This window comes from Tasmannia lanceolata, unplaced genomic scaffold (assembly GCF_043159265.1).
Source record: "Tasmannia lanceolata isolate RefF3 unplaced genomic scaffold, GAP_Taslan_0.1 ptg000018l, whole genome shotgun sequence".
NCBI lineage: Eukaryota > Viridiplantae > Streptophyta > Magnoliopsida > Canellales > Winteraceae > Tasmannia > Tasmannia lanceolata.
The window spans coordinates 28,704,736-28,722,755 of NW_027518695.1; positions in this window are offsets into that span (position 1 = coordinate 28,704,736).

Genomic DNA, 18,020 nt, shown 5'->3' on the forward strand with positions numbered 1-18,020 from the left:
TCCATTACCAAAGAATGGAGTGGTGAAAAGTAAAAAGGCAATTGTCCAGAATCGTTTGCCTTTCAGTGGGATGAAGAAACCCATTCAAAGCCTTTTGAATCCAAAAGTAGCTGCTCCATTGCCAAAGAATGAAGTGGTGAAAACTGGACAGGCAATTGGGCAGAATCGTTTGCCTTTCAGTGAGAAGAACAAACCCATTCAAAGCCTTGTGAATCCGACAGTAGCTTCTCCATTGCCAAAGAATGGAGTGGTGAAAACTGAAAAGGCAATTGGACATGTTCGTTTGCCTTTCAGTGGGATGAAGAGGCCCATTCAAATCCGTGAGAATCCAAAAGTAGCTGCTCGATTGCCAAAGAATGGAGTGGAGAAAACTGAAAAAGCAATTGGCCAGGTTCGTTTGCCTTTCAGTGAGATGAAGAAACCCATTCAGATCTGTGAGAATCCAAAAGTAGCTGCTCCATTGCCAAACAATGGAGTGGTGAAAACTGAAAAGGCAATTCGCCAGGTTCGTTTGCCTTTCAGTGGGATGAAGAGACCCATTCAAAGCCTTGATAATCCAAAAGTAGTTGCTCCATTGCCAAAAAATGGAGTGGTGAAAACTGAAAAGGCAATTGGCCAGGTTCATTTGCCTTTCAGTGGGATGAAGAGACCCATTCAAGTGAAAATTGAAAAGGCAATTGGCCAGGTTCGTTTGCCTTTCAGTGGGATGAAGAAACCCATTCAAATCCTTGAGAATCCAAAAGTAACTGCTCCATTGACAAAGAATGGAGTGGTGAAAACTGAAAAGGGAATTGACCAGGATCGTTTGCCTTTCAGTGGGATGAAGAAACCCATTCAAATCCTTGGGAATCATTTGCCTTTCAGTGGGATGAAGAAACCCATTCAAAGCTTTCAGAATCCAAAAGTAGCTACTCCATTGCCTTTTAGTGGGGTGAAGAAACCCAAGTGGAAAGACGTATGGTAGAAGTAGGGGACTGCTTTCTTTGGAAGTAGGGTGGGGTAAACTTTAGCTGGATAGGAGTCTATCTAGTGAAGTCTGTCATGTTTAATTGTAGGAGTCTAAGTGCTTAATTATTGGAGTGAAGGTTATCCTGTTTTCTTCGGAAGTAGGGAACTTTAGTTGTATAGGTCTCACTGAACCATTGTAGGAATTTTTAGAGCAGTTGTAATGATTGATTCATAGTGTATAGAGCATCAGATCCTTCTGCCTTTAAGCTTGAGAAATCAACTGGTGCCACTCTGGTGGTGTTTAGAGCGTCATTCCTCTCTTATTATCTTACATGATCCTACGTTCTAAATGTTCTTTATAAATCCTTTTTCTTTGTCATATGATCATTGAAACCTTAGGTATGAATGTATGTGACATAATATTTCTGTAGCTCTCTTTCTCTCTCTCTTTTGAATATTAATAATTTGTTTTTATAGCTCTAAGCAACAAAAACCATTTATTATGATGCATTACAAATCACATGGTAGTGTTTAAAATTTAGAGCACCAGATCCTTCTTGCTTTAAGCTTGAGAAATTAAGTGGTGGTGTTTAGAGCTTCTTTCCTCTCTTATTATCTGACATGATAACGTTCTATGTAAATCCCTTTTCTTTGTTATCTGATCTTGCAAAAGTGATCCATTCTTCACTTCTACCTGCATGCATTTCTCAGTCAACAGCTTGTGAACACTGCATCTTAAGATAATTTCTTGTTTCAGTTCAAGAGCGGCTTAGTCAAATATTACATATTTAGTTGTTATTTATCATACAGCACATGTTCTTTCTTGCACATCTTTTATATGCAAGTATACATTATTCTGCAGTGCATTACTATGCACTTTGAACTAATCAATTAATTTTGTGCCATTGCGGCCCTATTTGTTTCTGATTTTGAGAACTGATTGAGAGTCCACAACTGATTAGTAGACTTGAAATTAAATGAACTCTTGAGTTCAATAATCAGTTTTAGAAATCCTTTTTCAAAATCCAGTGGCCCTATTTGTTTTGGGTTTTTGAGAATCGATTTTGAGTCCAAAACTGATTATTGGACCCAAAATGTCAGTTCTGGATGCAAAATCAATTCTTAAAATCCAAAACAAACCGTTCCTTACTAGGATAAGAGTGTAAATGAGAGAATCTGTGGCTCTAAACCTGATTCTTGACCCGCTTAAAGTAAAAAAGTTTTTCAAATTTGTTGTTGAATTTTTTTCTTTATGTTTTCAAGTTTGACTTGCAGTTACTCATTTACATGCTAGCTCTTAATTTTTACAATTGGGAGGTCATGACCATTTGCTAACGAATATTACCATATGTTTTTGTGAATATGTTGGGAGTCCTCTCTTTTAATGTGCTTGTACAATCTTCCACGAGTCTCATTTTTGGGCACCATTCCAAATGTTTATGCAGTCTTTTTTGACAACAGAAGCTTCCCAAGCTCATTTTTCCCTATGTATTTCTACCTAATTTCAGATTTCAATCACTTATAGCTAGATTATTTCCCCCCATGTTTCCTTTTATATCTATTTTATGATTGCATCTCTACTTATTGCTAGTTGGCACATGTGTGGGAGCTAGCTTGGCATGTTGATATCTACATTGGTTGGTGTTGGAAATTGCTGTGCTCGCAGTTGAATGATTAGTTAATTGAAAATATCTTACATTTCAGAAAATGTAAGATATTTTTTTCATTTTTTCTTGTTCTATTTGAGAATCTCAAATGTAAGATATTTATTCATTTTTTCTTGTTTGCATTGAGAAAATCCACCCCCTTTCTTTTGGGGAACCGTCATCTTTATCATATTTCTCCCGAAGGAGAAAGGTCTTCTCCCTCCCTGTTGAGTCTCTAGGAAGAGATTATAAAGGGATCTTCTCTTCCTTATGTGAAACGACCAGTTACTCCAAAAGCTTAAGCTGATGGAGATGGTGTTATTTAATCTTTTATACTTTAACACTCCTCACGTGTAGCCCCTCTTTCACGGGTTGACCTACACGTGGCACATGTGGCCCCACTTTTCGGTTGGGTTTGGCAATTGCATGTGGATTTTTGCTATCTAGGAGGTCTGAACTCAGGACCATTGGCTCTGATACCATGCGAAACAAGCAGTTACTCCAAAAGCTTGAGCTGATGGAGATGGTATTATTTGATCTTCTATATTTAACACCTTCCTTTTGGAGAAAGCCATCATCTTTATGGTTTCTTTTGGGGAACCGTCAGCTTTGTCATCTTTCTCCCGGAGAAGAAAGGTCTTCTCCCACTTGAATATCCAAGAAGAGATTCCAAAGGGCTATTATTTCCCGTCCTTTTTTGGGAATTATCATCTTTATCATCTTTCTCCTGGAGAAGAAAGGGTTTCTATCTGTTGAATCTCCGATAAGAGATTCTAAAGGGGATCTTTTCCTTCTTTTTGGAAAACAGTCATCTTCATCATCTCTCCCGGAGGAGAAAGGTCTCCCTCCCTTTTGAGTCTCTAGGAAGAGATTCTAAAGGGATTTTCTTTTCATTCCTTTTGGGGAACCGTCAACTTTATGATCCTTCTTCCGGAGGAGAATGGTATTCTCCCTTTGATGTCTCTACTAAGAGATTCTGAAGGGATCTTCTTTTCCTTCATTTTGAAGAAACTGTCATCTTTATCATCTTTCTTCCGGACGAGAAAGGTTTTCTGAGTTTCTAAGAAGAGATTCTATAGGGAATCTTCTTTTCATTCCTTTTGGGGAACCGTCATCTTTATCCTCTTTCTCCCGGAGGATAAAGGTCCTCTCCCTCTTGAGTCTTAAGGAAGAGATTGAAAAGGGATCTTCTTTTCCTTCCTTTTGGATAACCGCCATCTTTATCATTTTATCGTGAAGGAGAAAGGTCTTCCCCTTGTGAAGCTCCAAGAAGAGATTCTAAAGGGATCTTCTTTCCTTCCTTTTGGAGAACCGTCATCTTTCTCCTAGTGAACAAAGGTCTTCTCCCTTTTGAGGAGGCTCCAGGAAGTGATTCTAAAGGGATCTTCTTTTCCTTCCTTTTGGGAAACTATCATCTTAGTCATCTTTCTCCCGGAGGAGAAAGATCTTCTCCCTTTTAAGTCTTTAAGAAAAGATTCAAAGGGATCTTCTTTTCCTTTCGTTTGGGGAACCATCATCTTTATCATCTTCTTCCTTGTGAGTCTCCAATAAGAGATTCTAAAGGGATCTTTTCGTTCCTTTTGGGAATCTTCATCTTTATTATCTTTCTCCTTTTTGTTCCTTTTCGGAACCGTCACCGTTATCATCTTTCTCCTATAGGAGAAATGCCTTCTCCCTTTTAAGCCTCGAGGAAGAGATTTTAAAGGGATCTTCTTTTCCTTCCTTTTGGGTAACCATCAACTTATCATCTTTCTCCCGGAGGAGAAAGTACTTCTCCCTTTTGAAGCTTTAAGAAGAGATTCTAAAGGGATCCCCTATCCTTCCTTTTTGGGAACCCTATCATCTTTCTCCCACATGAGAAAGGTCTTCTACCTTATATGTCTCTAAGAAGAGATTCAAAAGGAATCTTCTCTTCCTCCCTCTTGGGGAACCATCATATTTATCATCTTTCTCCTCAAGGAGAAAGGTCTTTTGCTTCTTGAGTCTCCAATAAGAGATCTAAAGGGATCTTCTTTGCCTTCCATTTGGGGAATCGTAGTGTTTATCACCTTTCTCCTCAAGGACAAAGGCCTTCACCCTCTTAAGTCTTTAATAAGAGATTTTAAAGGGATGTTTTCCTTCCTTTTTGGGAACCGTCATTTTTATCATCTTTTTCCTGAAGGAGAAAGGTATTCTCCCTTTTGAGTCATTAGGAAAGGATTCTAAATGGATCTTTTCCTTCCTTTTGAGGAATCGTCATCTTTATCATCTATCTCCCGGAGAAGAAAGGCCTTGTCCCTTTTGAAGATATTATGAAGGGTTCTTTTCCTTCTTTTTGGGGAATCTTCTTTATCATTGTTCTCACAGAGGATAAATGTCTTCTCTCTATTGAGTCTCCAGGAAGAGATTCTACTTCGTCTCTAGGAAAATTTCAATCTTTATCATCTTTCTCTCAGAGGAGAAATTTTTTCACTCTCCTTCGTCTCTAGGAAGAGATTCTAAAGGGATTTTCTTTTCCTTCCATTTTGAGAACCATCATCTCTATCATCTTTCTCCCAGAGGAGAAAGGTATTCACTCTCTTGAGTATAGAGGAAGAGATTCTAATGGGATTTTCTTTTCTTTCCTTTTGGGGAACCATCATCTTTATCGTCTTTCACCCGAAGGAGAAAGGTCTTCTCTCTCTTTAGTATCCAAGAAGTGAGTTTAATGGGATATTCTTTTCTCCCTCTTGGGTTTCAATAAGAAATTCTAAAGGGATATTCTTTTCCTTCTTTTTAGAGAGCCTTCATCTTTATCATATTTCTCTCAGAGCAGAAAGGTGTTCTTCCTTTTGAATCTCTAGGAAGAGATTGTAGAGGGACCTTCTTTTCCTTCCTTTTAGGAAACCATCATCTTTATGTTCTCCCTTTTAAGTCTCTAGAAAGAGATTTTTAAGGGATCTTCTTTTCCTTCCTCTTGGGGAACCGTAATCTTTATCATCTATCTCTGGGACGAGAAAGTCTTCTCCCATTTAAGTGTCTAAGAAGAGACTCTTAAGGGATCTTCTTTCCTTTCCTTTTGGGGAAGCATTATCTTTATCCTGATTCTCCCGGAGAATAAACATCTTATTCCTCTTGAGTAGGGCTGCAACTCGGGTCGGGTTCATCCCGAATCCGTCGGGTTCAACCCGAAAAAAAGCCTGGTTAGGTTGAGTTCGGGTCCGGTTTGGGTTTCGTGTTCGGGTTTAGTTTTCTCAACCCGGGTTGAGTTCGGGTCAGGTTCAGGTTGAGGGCATGGGCAACCCGACATTTTTAATAATTTTTTATTTTCTAAGCTTAAAATCTCGGGTTGGGTCGGGTTGAAGTCGGTTCGAGTTCGGGTTGGAAAAAAGGGTTCCTTAGGTTGGGTCAGGTTGAACCTCATTGGGTTGGAAGTCGGGTCGGGTTCGGGTTGGCCTCAACCCGACCTGAGTTGCACACCTACTCTTGAGTCTCCAAGTGGAGATTCTAAAGGATATTCTTTTCCTTCCTTTTGGGGAACCGTCACCTTTATCCCTTTTCTTCTGATGGAGTAAGTTCTTCTCCCTTTTGAAGACCTAGAAAGAGATTATGAAGGGATCTTATTTTTCTCCCTTTTGGGGAACCGTTATCTTTATCATCTTTCTCCCTCTTGAGTCTTTAATAAGAGATTCTAAAGGTATCTTCTTTTCCTTCCATCTAGAGAATCATATTCTTTATCATCTTTCTCCAGAAGGAGAAAGGTCTTTACTCTCTTGAGTCTCTAGGAAGAGATTCTAAAGGGATTTTCTTTTCATTTCCATTGAACAACTGTCATCTTTATCATCTTTCTCCTCTAGGAGAAAGCGATTCTTCCATTTGAACCTCTAATAAGAGATTTTAAAGGGATCTTCGTTTCCTTCCGTTGGCGAACCGTCATCTTTATCATCACTCTCCTAGAGGAGAAAGATTTTCTCTCTTTTGAGTCTCTAAGAAGAGATTCTAAAGGGATCTTCTTTTCCTTCTTTTTGAAGAAACAATCATCTTTACCATTGTTCTCCCGGAGGAGAAAGGTCGTCTCCCTCTATAATATGCAAGTGAGTTTAATGGGATATTCTTTTCGTTCCTTTTGGGGAAGCTTTATATTTATCATCTTTCTCCTTGTGGAGAAAGGTTTTCTCCCTCTTCGGTTTCAATAAGAGATTCTAAAGGGATCTTCTTTTCCTTCTTTTTGGAGTCTTTATCTTTATCATATTTCTCCCAGAGCAGAAAGGTTTTCTTCCTTTTGAATCTCTAGGAAGAGATTCTAGAGGACCTTCTTTTCCTTCCATTTAGGAAACCGTCCTCTTTATGTTCTTTCTCCTAGAGCAGAAAGATCGTCTCCCTCTTGAGTCTTCAGGAAGAGATTCTAAAGGGATCTTCTTTTCCTTCCTTTGTGGAACCGTCATCTTTATCATTATTCTTTCAGACGCAAAATGTCTTCCCTCTTTTGAGGCTCTAAGAAGTGACTCGAATGGGATCTTCTTTTCCTTCCTTTTGAGGAACCATGACCTTTATCATCTTTCTCCCTAAGGATATAGGTCTTTTCCTTCTCGGGATCCAGGAATAGATTCTAAAGGTATCTTCTTTTCCTTGCTTCTGGGGAACCGTGATCTTTATCATCTTTCTCCCGGAGGAAAATGGTCTTCCTTTTGATGATCCAGGAATAGATTTAAAAGAGATCTTCTTTTCCTTCCTTTTGGGGAACCGTCATCTTTATTATTTCTCATGGAGGGGAAAGGTCTTCTCCCTTTTTAGGGTCTAGGAAGAGATTGTGAAGGGATCTTCTTTTCATTTGTTTTCGGGAACAGTGATCTTTTATCATCTTTCCCGGGAGGAGAAAGGTCTTCTCCATTTTAAGTCTTCGGAAAGAAATTCTAAAAGGACCTTCATATTTCTCCTTGAGGAGAAAGGTCTTCTCCCTTTTGAGTCTCTAGGAAGAGATGCTAAAGTGATCGTCTTTTCTTTCATTTTAGGGAACCGTCATCTTTATCATCTTTCTCCCAGAGAAGAAATATCTTTTCCCTCTTGAGTTACTACGAAGAGATTCTGAAGGGATTTTCTTTTCCTTCCTTCTGATGAACCATCATCTTTATCATTATTCTCCCAGAGGAGAAAGGTCTTCTCCCTTTCGGGGCTCGAAAAAGTGATTCTAAAGGAATCCTTTTTTCCTTCCTTTTGGGGAACCGTATCATCTTTGTCCCAGAGGAGAATTCCTTCATTTTGGGAATCCGTCATCTTTATCATATTTCTCCTTGAGGAGAAAGGTCTTCTGACTTTTGAGTCTCTAGGAAGAGATTCTAAAGGGATCTTTGTGTATGGTATAAGTCTTTTTCAGTATGGCTAATGGCACCTGGAAGTTTTGACATGAACACACACAGACACATATATTGAGATCGTCACTCTTACATGTTTTATAATATGTGTAAGGTTCGGTTTTGATAATTAAGGTGTTTTTTTGGAAATAATACCATTGATTTTATGCTTTGATTGATTTTGAGAAATTATTTAAGTAGATTGAAAATAATTTGGTATTATAAATTTATCTAATTTTAATAATTATGATAAAGTGCTCTAGATAAGTTTAGTTATTATTATAATTGCCCCAAGGTGATTCATTAATCATGATGATTAGTCCATGAGCATTTTAGTAATTATCAAAAAAATTCAGGTGGGATGTTGTAATTATTTTGTTTAAAGATAGTACAATAAATTGTCCCATGATTATTTATCAAAGATAGATAGATAATTTTGAAGAATCATCAAGGATGAGTACCGTTTAAGATGGTTTGGACATATCCAACGTGGGCATTTGGATGCTCCAGTGAGAAGAAGTGACTCATGCCAAGTTGATGGAGTTAAAAGAGGTAGGGGCAGATAGAAAACAACTTGGGTAGAAACAGTGAGGAAAGACTCGAGGGCTAGACATAACAGATAACATGACCTTGGATATGATAGAATGGAAGAAAATGATCCATGTAGATGAACCCAACTAATGTCAGGATTAGACTTAGTCAATTTGAGCCGGGTAGATCCCTTCACCTTCTTCATGAAATTTTTTTAAAGGATTCATCAGCCGACCCCAACTAGTTTGGGGCAAAGGCTTAGTTGAGTTGAGTATCAAGGATATTCATGGAATATTGCTTTATTAGGTTTACTATTGCTAAAATAAATCTTCTATGAATTATAGCATGTGAATAACAATAATTAAACTCTATATGATGAATTATCATTAAAAAAAGTGGAAGCATTGATATAATTATCCTATTCACATGATCTGGAAAGAGTTGAAGTGAGTGGTTAACCACCAAAGTGTTCCATTCACGGAAACTAAATGACTTTCCAAATCATTTTAGGAAATTGCATTTTGAATTATAGTAGGTAGTGGTTGGCCCAAGGATTTCTTGGATGTCGTGGTGCAAAAATTTGTTGAATATGAGAAAGCATAGACTGGAATTTTAAGGAATACCATGATTAACATGAAATGTGATGGAAACGAAAGTGTGCGCGAGCACATCTTACGAATGATAGACGTGGGATCTAAACTTAGGTCTCTGGGAGTAGACATATCAGATTCATTTTTAGTACCTTGGCCTTGAATGTACTTCCGTTAAAATTTGGACAACTAAAGACCACTTATAATGCATTAAGGGAAAAGTGGGAGCTGAGTGAGATGATCTCCATATGTGTTCAAGACGAGGATCGTTTGAAGAAAGAAAGAACTAAAAGTGCTTACGTGATACAACATGAGAAAGCTAAAGAGTTCACTTTTCAAAGTTAGAAGCCAAAGTTTAAGGAACCTTTCTAGCTAAAGATGTAGAAGCTGCCACAAGATCCCAAGACTGAGAATGGCCATGTTATTAAATGCTTCCATTAACAGGAAGAAGGGACATAAGATGATAGAGTGTCGCCAATATCCAGCTTGGCTAGAAAAGAAGAAAAAAGCAGTGGATGTTCAGAAGCCCGAGGCTTCAAATTAAAGATGAAGTCACTTTCCAAGTAGTAAATGGAGAAAGTTTTCTTAGAGCTAATAAAAATTGGTCGAAAATAATTTATCGAAGTACAGAGACCATTTTCAGTTGATTAATCCTTTAATGTCCTTGGTTAGTGAGAGCACATCTTAATTTTGACATATTGTAAAGAATAACAAGAACTACGTGTAGGCTTGATCCCAATTCCGGGTACGTAGGCAGCTCTTAAAGTTACTTAGAGCGCAGCCGGTTTGATTTAATAAAAAATTCTGATGTCGGTCAAGGAATGTGTTATCATTTGGGTAATTGTGGAAGTATTCCTAGAATGAAAGCCTTAAGTTTCATACTTAAGCATGACGGTAGTAGTCGACTCCATGTAAGAAGCATTAATTCTTGAGCATGACGGTAATAGTCACATAAGGGCTTCAGTTAAGAAGCAAAAGTGCCTTAAGTTTTACAGTTAAGCATGACGATTATTACTCACATGAGAGCTTCAGGAGAAATGCACAAAGGTTGACCAATATTGGATTTAGCCTAAAATGATCACATAAAAGTACGGTATTTCCATACTACACGTTCCATGCTTGTCGGCGATTATTTGTGAACGAGATTTCTAGTAATTGTGATCATACTTGGTCGTATACCGTTTGATGCAGTATTGACCTCTATGGTTCGTTGTTAGACTCTTGTGACATGTGATCTTGTTTTTGAGATGTCATCACATTAATCTTATTTGGCCAAGAAGTCTTCCAGTCTAGATTTGTATCAAGGTTAGTCTTATGTTCAATGCTTGCCAAGTGGGAGAATGTAGGATCTTATGTTGGCAATCATTGATCTAAGATCGACGGTCTAGATTGAAGAATGAGATTAAATATGAAATTACTGGAGTTAGCTGTTTCCATAGTGATCAGTGAAGGGTATTATAAGGTAATCAGTGCATCTTATCCTTATTGAGACATGGATGATTAATGTATTCCTAGATTCAACTACATCCGTTGGTTAAATAGATTAAGCCAATTAGGATTTATTATGGGTGGAACCATAGGTCTTTTTCTATAAATAGAGGGGCTCGTCTCTGCTGCCATCTAAACTGACCAAAGGGAGATTTCTCCCACCAGGCAGACCAGAGAGGCAGTAGAAGACCTAGCCCGATCGATCACCGCCATGGCCGATTGAGGTAAGTCTAACAATCTTTCTTTTGGATTCTAGTTTATTTGCACGGATCTATTTGCACATTAATTTTAGATCTTAAGATTAACATCTTCATCATATTTCTCCCATAAGAAAAGTCTTCTTCCTTTTAAATCTCCCAGGAGAGACTCAAAAGTACTTATCTGCTTCTCGGAGGAAGTCGGTAAATAGGGAAAAGAAAAATGCTAGTTTGAGAAGTCTTTTTTGTTTACCTTTTTGTCTTTCTCTTCTTCTTTTTTGTTGGTTCTTCTCTTCCTTTGCATCCTTTTCTCTCCAAATGATCTAGTCCCTCTCAAAAGTATCTTTCCTCTATTTATAGAGCTTCTTGGTGTCATTGGCTAATGTTAACGCATCGCTTATCTTCAATTTCACGATCTCCACTTTCTCCCGGAGAAGAAAGGCCTTGTCCCTTTTGAAGATATTCTGAAAGGTTCCTTTCCATCTTTTTGGGGACTCGTCTTTATCATTGTTCTGCTAGAGGATAAAGGACTTCTCTCTATTGAGTCTCCAGGAAGTGATTCTACAGGGATCTTCTTTTCCTTCTGGGGAATTTCCATCTTTATCATCTCTCTCAAAGGAGAAATTTTTTCTCCCTCTTTAGACTCTAGGAAGAGATTCTATAGGGATTTTTTTTCCTTCCATTTTGGGAACCGTCGTCTTTATCATCTTTCTCCCAGAGGAGAAAGGTATTCACCCACTTGAGTATGGAGGAAGAGATTCTAAAGGGATCTTCTTTCTTTCCTTTTGGGGAACCATCATCTTTATCATCTTTCTCCCGGAGGAGAAAGGTCTTCACCCTCTTTAATATCCAAGAAGTGAGTTTAATGGGATATTCTTTTTCGTTCCTTTTGGGGAACCTTTATATCTATCATCTTTCTCCTTGTGGAGAAAGGTTTTCTCCCTCTTCGGTTTCAATAAGAGATTCTAAAAGGGATCTTCTTTTCCTTCTTTTTGGAGAGCCTTCATCTTTATCATATTTCTCCCAGAGCAGAAAGGTCTTCTTCCTTTTGAATCTCTAGGAAGAGATTCTAGAGGGACCTTCTTTTCCTTCCTTTTAGGAAACCATCATCTTTATGTTCTTTCTCCTGGAGGAGAATGGTGTTTTCCCTTTGAAGTCTCTGCGAAGAGATCTTTAAGGGATCTTTGTTCTGTCTTAAGTTTTCAGGAAGAGATTCTAAATAGATCTTCGTTCCGTCCTTTTGGGGAACCGTCATCTTTATCATTTTTCTCAGCGAGGAGAAATGTCTTCTCCCTTTTGAGGCTCTAGAAAGAGATTCTAAAGGGATCTTCTTTACGTTCCTTTTGGGGAGCTGTCATCTTTCTCCCAGAGGACAAAGGTCTACTCCCTTTTAAGTCTCTAAAACGACATTAAAAGGAGATCTTTTTCTTCCTTTTGGGGAACCATCATCGTTATCATATTTCTCCCTGAAAAGAAGGGTCCTCTTCCTTTTAAGTCCCTAGCAAGAGATTTTGAACAGATCTTCTTTTGCTACCGTTTAGGGAACCGTCTTCTTTATTATCTTTCTCCTGGAGGAGAAAGGTCTTCCCCATCTTGAGCCTTTAGGAAGAGATTCTAAAGGGATCTTCCTTTCCTTCCATTTGCAGAACGGTCATCTTTATCATTATTCTCCCAGAGGAGAAAGGACTTCACCCTTTTGAGACTACAAGAAATGATTCCAAAGGGATCTTCTTTTCCTTCCTTTTGGGGAACCACCATTTTTGTCATTTTTCTACTGAAGGAGAGAGGTCTTTTCCCTTTTGAGGCTCGGGGAAGAGATTCTATAGGGATCCTCTTTTCCTTCTTTTTTAGAACCGTCATCTTTATGATCTTTCTCCCGTAGGAGAATGGTCTTCTCCCTTTTAAGCCTCCATGAAGAGATTTTAAATGGATCTTCTTTTCTTCCTCTTAGTGAACAATCATCTTTATCTTCTCCACGAGGAGAAAGGTCTTCTGTAGGAAGAGACTCTAAAGGGAACTTCTTTTACTTCCTTTTAGGAAACCTTCATCTTTATTAGTTTTCTCTGAAGAGACTCTAAAGGGAACTTCTTTTACTTCATTTTAGGAAACCTTCATCTTTATTAGTTTTCTCCGTTAGGAGAAAGGTCTTCTCCTTTTTTAGTCTCAAATAAGAGATTCTAAAGGGTTCTTCTTTGCCTTCCTTTTGGGAAACCGTCATGCTTATCATCTTTCTCCCTAAGGAGAAAGTAGGAAGACACTTTAAGGGTAACTTCTTTTACTTCTTTTTAGGGAACCGTCATCTTTATCAACTTTCTCCGTTAGGAGAAAGATTTTCTCCTTTTTGAGTCTCAAATAAGAGATTCTAAAGAGATCTTTTCTTTCCTTTTGGGGAACCATCATTTTTATCATTTTTCTACTGAAGGAGAAAGGTCTTTTACCTTTTGAGGCTCAGGGAAGAGATTCTATAGGGATCCTCTTTTCCTTCTTTTTTGGGAAACCGTCATCTTTATGATCTTTCTCCCATAGGAGAATGGTCTTCTCCCTTTTAAGTCTCTATGAAGAGATTCTAAAGGGATCTTCTTTTCCTTCCTCTTAGTGAACCATCATCTTTATCATCTTCTTGAGGAGAAAGGTCTTCTGTAGGAAGACACTCTAAAGGGAACTTCTTTTACTTCCTTTTAGGAAACCGTCATCTTTATCAGATTTCTCCGTTAGGAGAAAGGTCTTCTCCTTTTTAAGTCTCAAATAAGAGATTCTAAAGGGATCTTATTTTCCTTCCTTTTGGGGAATCATCATTTTTATCATTTTTTTAGTGAAGGAGAAACGTCTTTTACCTTTTGAGGCTCGGGGAAGAGATTCTATAAGGATGCTCTTTTTCTTCTTTTTGGAGAACCGTCATCTTATGATCATTCTCCCGTAGGAGAATAGTCTTCTCCCTTTTAAGTCTCTATGAAGAGATTCTAAAGGAATCTTCTTTTCCTTCCTCCTAGCGAACCATCATTTTTAGCTTCTCCTTGAGGAGAAAGGTCTTTTGTAGAAAGACACTCTAAAGGGAACTTCTTTTACTTCCTTTTAGGGAACAGTCATCTTTATCAGTTTTCTCCGTTAGGAGAAAGGTCTTCTCCTATTTTAGTTTCAAGTAAGAGATTCTAAAGGGATATTCGTTTCCGTCCTTTTGGGGAACCATCTTTTTCATCATTTTTAAGTGAAGGGGAAACGTCTTTTACCTTTTGAGGCTTGGGGAAGAGTTCTATAGGGATTCTCTTTTCCTTCTTTTTGGGGAACGTTCATTTTATGATCTTTCTCCCGTAGGAGAATGGTCTTCTCCCTTTTAACTCTCTATGAAGAGATTCTAAAGGGATCTTCTTTCCCTTCCTTTTAGCGAACCATCATCTTTATCTTCTCCTTAAGGAGAAAGGTCTTCTGCAGGAAGATACTCTATAAGGAACTTCTTTTAATTCTTTTTACGGAACCGTCATCTTTAGCAGCTTTCTCTATTAGGAGAAATGTCTTCTTCTTGTTTAGTCTAAAATAAGAGATTCTAAAGGGATCTTCTTTTCCTTCCTTTTGGGAAACTATCATTTTTATCATTTTTTTACTGTGGGAGAAATGTCTTTTACCTTTTGAGGTTCGAGGAAAAGATTCTATAGGGATCCTCTTTTCCTTCTATTTGGGGAACCGTCATCTTTATGATCTTTCTCCCATAGGAGAATGGTCTTCTCCCTTCTAAGTCTCCATGAAGAGATTCTAAAGGGATCTTTTTTCTTCCTCTTAGTGAACCATCATCTTTATCTTCTCCTTTTTGAATCTCAAATAAGAGATTCTAAAAGGATCTTCTTTTCCTTCCTTTTGGAGAACCATCATTTTTATCATTTTTTTTCTGAAAGAGAAACATCTTTTACCTTTTGAGGCTCGGGGAATAGATTCTATAGGGATCCTCTTTTCCTTTTTTTTGAGGAACCATCATCTTTATGATCTTTCTCCCGTTGGAGAATAGTCTTCTCTATTTTAAGTCTCTATGAATAGATTCTAAAGGGATCTTCTTTTCCTTCCTCTTAGGTAACCATCATCTTTATCTTCTCCTTGAGGAGAAAGGTCTTCTATAGGAAGACACTCTAAAGGAAACTTCTTTTACTTCCTTTTAGGGAGCTGTCATCTTTATCAGCTTTCTCTGTTAGGAGAAAGGTCTTCTACTTTTTGAGTCTCAAATTAGAGATTCTAAAGGGATCTTCTTTTCCTTCCTATTGGGGAACCATCATTTTTATCAATTTTTTTACTGAAGGAGAAACGTCTTTTAGCTTTGAGGCTCGGGGAAGAGATTCTATATGGATCCTCTTTTCCTTGTTTTTGGGGAATCGTCATCTTTATGATCTTTCTCCCGTAGGAGAATGGTCTTCTCCCTTTTAAGTCTTTATGAAGAGATTCTAAAGGGATCTTTATCTTCTCCTTGAGGAGAAAGGTCTTCTGTAGGAAGAGACTTTAAAGGGACCTTTTCCTTCCTTTTAAGAAACCGTCATCTTTATCAGCTTTATCCGTTAGGAGAAAGGTCTTCTCCTTTTAAGAAACTGTCATGCTTATCATCTTTCTCCCTTAGGAGAAAGGCCTTCTTCCTCTTGAGTCTCAATTAAGAGATTCTGAAGGAGTCTTCTTTTCCTTTCTTTTAGGGAGCCGTCTTCTTTATCATCTTTCCGCCGGAGGAGAAAGGTCTTCTCCATCTTGAGTCTTTCAGAGTAGATTCTAAAGGCATCTTCTTTTCCTTACATTTGCGGAACCGTCATCTTTATCATTGCTCTCCATGAGGAGAAAGGTCTTCTCCCTTTTGTGACTACAATAAATGATTCTAAAGGGATCTTCTTTTCCTTCCTTTCGGGGAACCATCATTTTTATCATTTCTTTACTATGGGAGATATGTCTTTTACCTTTTGAGGCTCGGGGAAAAAATTCTATAGGGATCCTCTTTTCCTTCTTTTTTGGGAGCCGTCATCTTTATGATCTCTCTCGTAGGAGAAGGGTCTTCTCCCTTTTAAGTCTTTATGAAGAGATTCTAAAGGGATCTTCTTTTCCTTCCTATAAGTGAACCATCATCTATATCTTCTTCATGAGGAGAAAGGCCTTCTGTAGGAAGACTCTAAATGGAGCTTCTTTTACTTCCTTTTAGGAAACCTTCACCTTTATCACCTTTCTCCGTTAGGAGATTGGTCTTCTCCTTTTTTAGTCTAAAATAAGAGATTCTAAAGGGATTTTCTTTTCCTTCCTTTTGGGGAGCCATCTTTCTCCCGTAGGAGAATGGTTTTCTCCCTTCTAAGTCTCCATGAAGAGATTCTAAAGGGATATTCTTTTCTTCCCCTTGGTGAACCATCATCTTTATCTTCTCCTCGAGGAGAAAGGTCTTCTATAGGAAGAGACTTTAAAGGGAATTTCTTTTACTTTATTTTTTTAAGAAACCGTCATCTTTATCAGCTTTCTCAATTAGAAGAAAGGTCTTCTCCTTTTTGAGTCTCAATTAAGTGATTGTAAAGGGATCTTCTTTGCCTTCCTTTTGTGAAACTGTCATGCTGATCATCCTTCGCCTTGATGAGAAAGGCCTTCTGCCTCTTGAGTCTCCATTAAGAGAGTCTGAAGGGATCTTTTTTTCCTCTCTTTTAGGGAACCGTCTTCTTTATCATCTTTCTCCTGAAGGAGAAAGGTCTTCTCCATCTTGAATCTCTAGGAAGAGATTCTAAAGGGATCTTCTTTTCCTTGTATTTGCAGAACCGTCATCTTTATCATTACTCTCCCGGAGGAGAAAGGTCTTCTCCCTTTTGAGATCACAGGAAATGATTCTAAAGGGATCTACTTTTCCTTCCTTTTGAGGAACCATCATTTTTATCATTTTTCTACTGAAGGAGAAATGTCTTTTACCTTTTGAGGCTCGGGTAAGAGAATCTATAGAGATGCTCTTTTCTTTCTTTTTGGGGAACCGTCATCTTTATGATCTTTCTCCTGTAGGAGAATGGTCTTCTCCCTTTTAAGTGTCTATGTAGAGATTCTAAAGGGATCTTCTTTTCCTTCCTCGTAGTGAACCATCATCTTTATCTTCTCCTTGAAAGAGGTCTTTTGCTGGAAGAGACTCTAAAGGGAACTTCTTTTACTTCCTTGTATGAAGAAAATGTCTTCTCCTTTTTAAGTCTCAAATAAGAGATTCTAAACGATCTTCTTTCCCATCATTTTGGGAAACCGTCTTGCCTATCATCTTTCTCCCTGAGGAGAAAGGCCTTCTTCCTCTTGAGTCTCAATTAAAAGATTCTAAAGGAATCTTCTTTTCCTTTCTTCTAGGGAACCGTCTTCTTTATCATCTTCTCCCGGAGGAGAAAGGTCTTCTCTATCTTGAGTCTCCCGGAGGAGATTCTAAAAGGATCTTCTTTTCCTTCCATTTGGAGAACCGTCGTCTTACCATTAGTCTCCTAGAGAAGAAAGGTCTTCTCCCTTTTGTGACTACGAGAAATGATTCCAAAGGGATCTTCTTTTCCTTCGTTTTGGGGAACCATCATTTTTTTTACTATGGCAGAAAGGTCTTTTACCTTTTTAGGCTCGGGGAAGAGATTCTATAGGGATCCTCTTTTCCTTCTTTTTGAGGAACCATCATCTTTATGATCTCTTCCGCAGGAGAATGGTCTTCTCCCTTTTATGTCTACGAAGAGATTCTAAAGGGATCTTCTTTTCCTCCCTCTTAGTGAACCATCATCTTTATCTTCTCCTTGAGGAGAAAGGTCTCCTGTAGGAAGAGACTTTAAAGGAACTTTTTATTCCTTTTAGGGAACTGTCATCTTTATCAACTTTCTCTGTTTGGAGAGTGGTCTTCTCCGTTTTAGTCTAAAATAAGAGATTCTAAAGGGATCTTCTTTTCCTTCCTTTTGGGGAACCATCATTTTTATCATTTTTTTACTGAGGGAGAAAGGTATTTTACCTTTTGTGGCTCGGGGAAGAGATTCTATAGGGATCCTCTTTTCCTTCGTTTTGGGGAACCATCATCTTTATGATCTTTCTCCCGTAGGGGAATGGTCTTCTCCCTTTTAAGTCTCCATGAAGAGATTCTAAAGAGATCTTCTTTTCTTCCTCTTGGTGAACCATCATCTTTATCTTCTCCTTAGGAACAGACTCTAACGGGAACTTCTTTTACTTCCTTTTAAGGAACCGTCATCTTTATCCACTTTTTCCGTTAGGAGAAAAGTCTTCTCTTTTTTGAGTCAATCTTCTTTGCCTTCCTTTTGTGAAACCGTCATGCTTATCATATTTCTCCCTGATGAGAAAGGCCTTGTCTTTCTTGAGTCT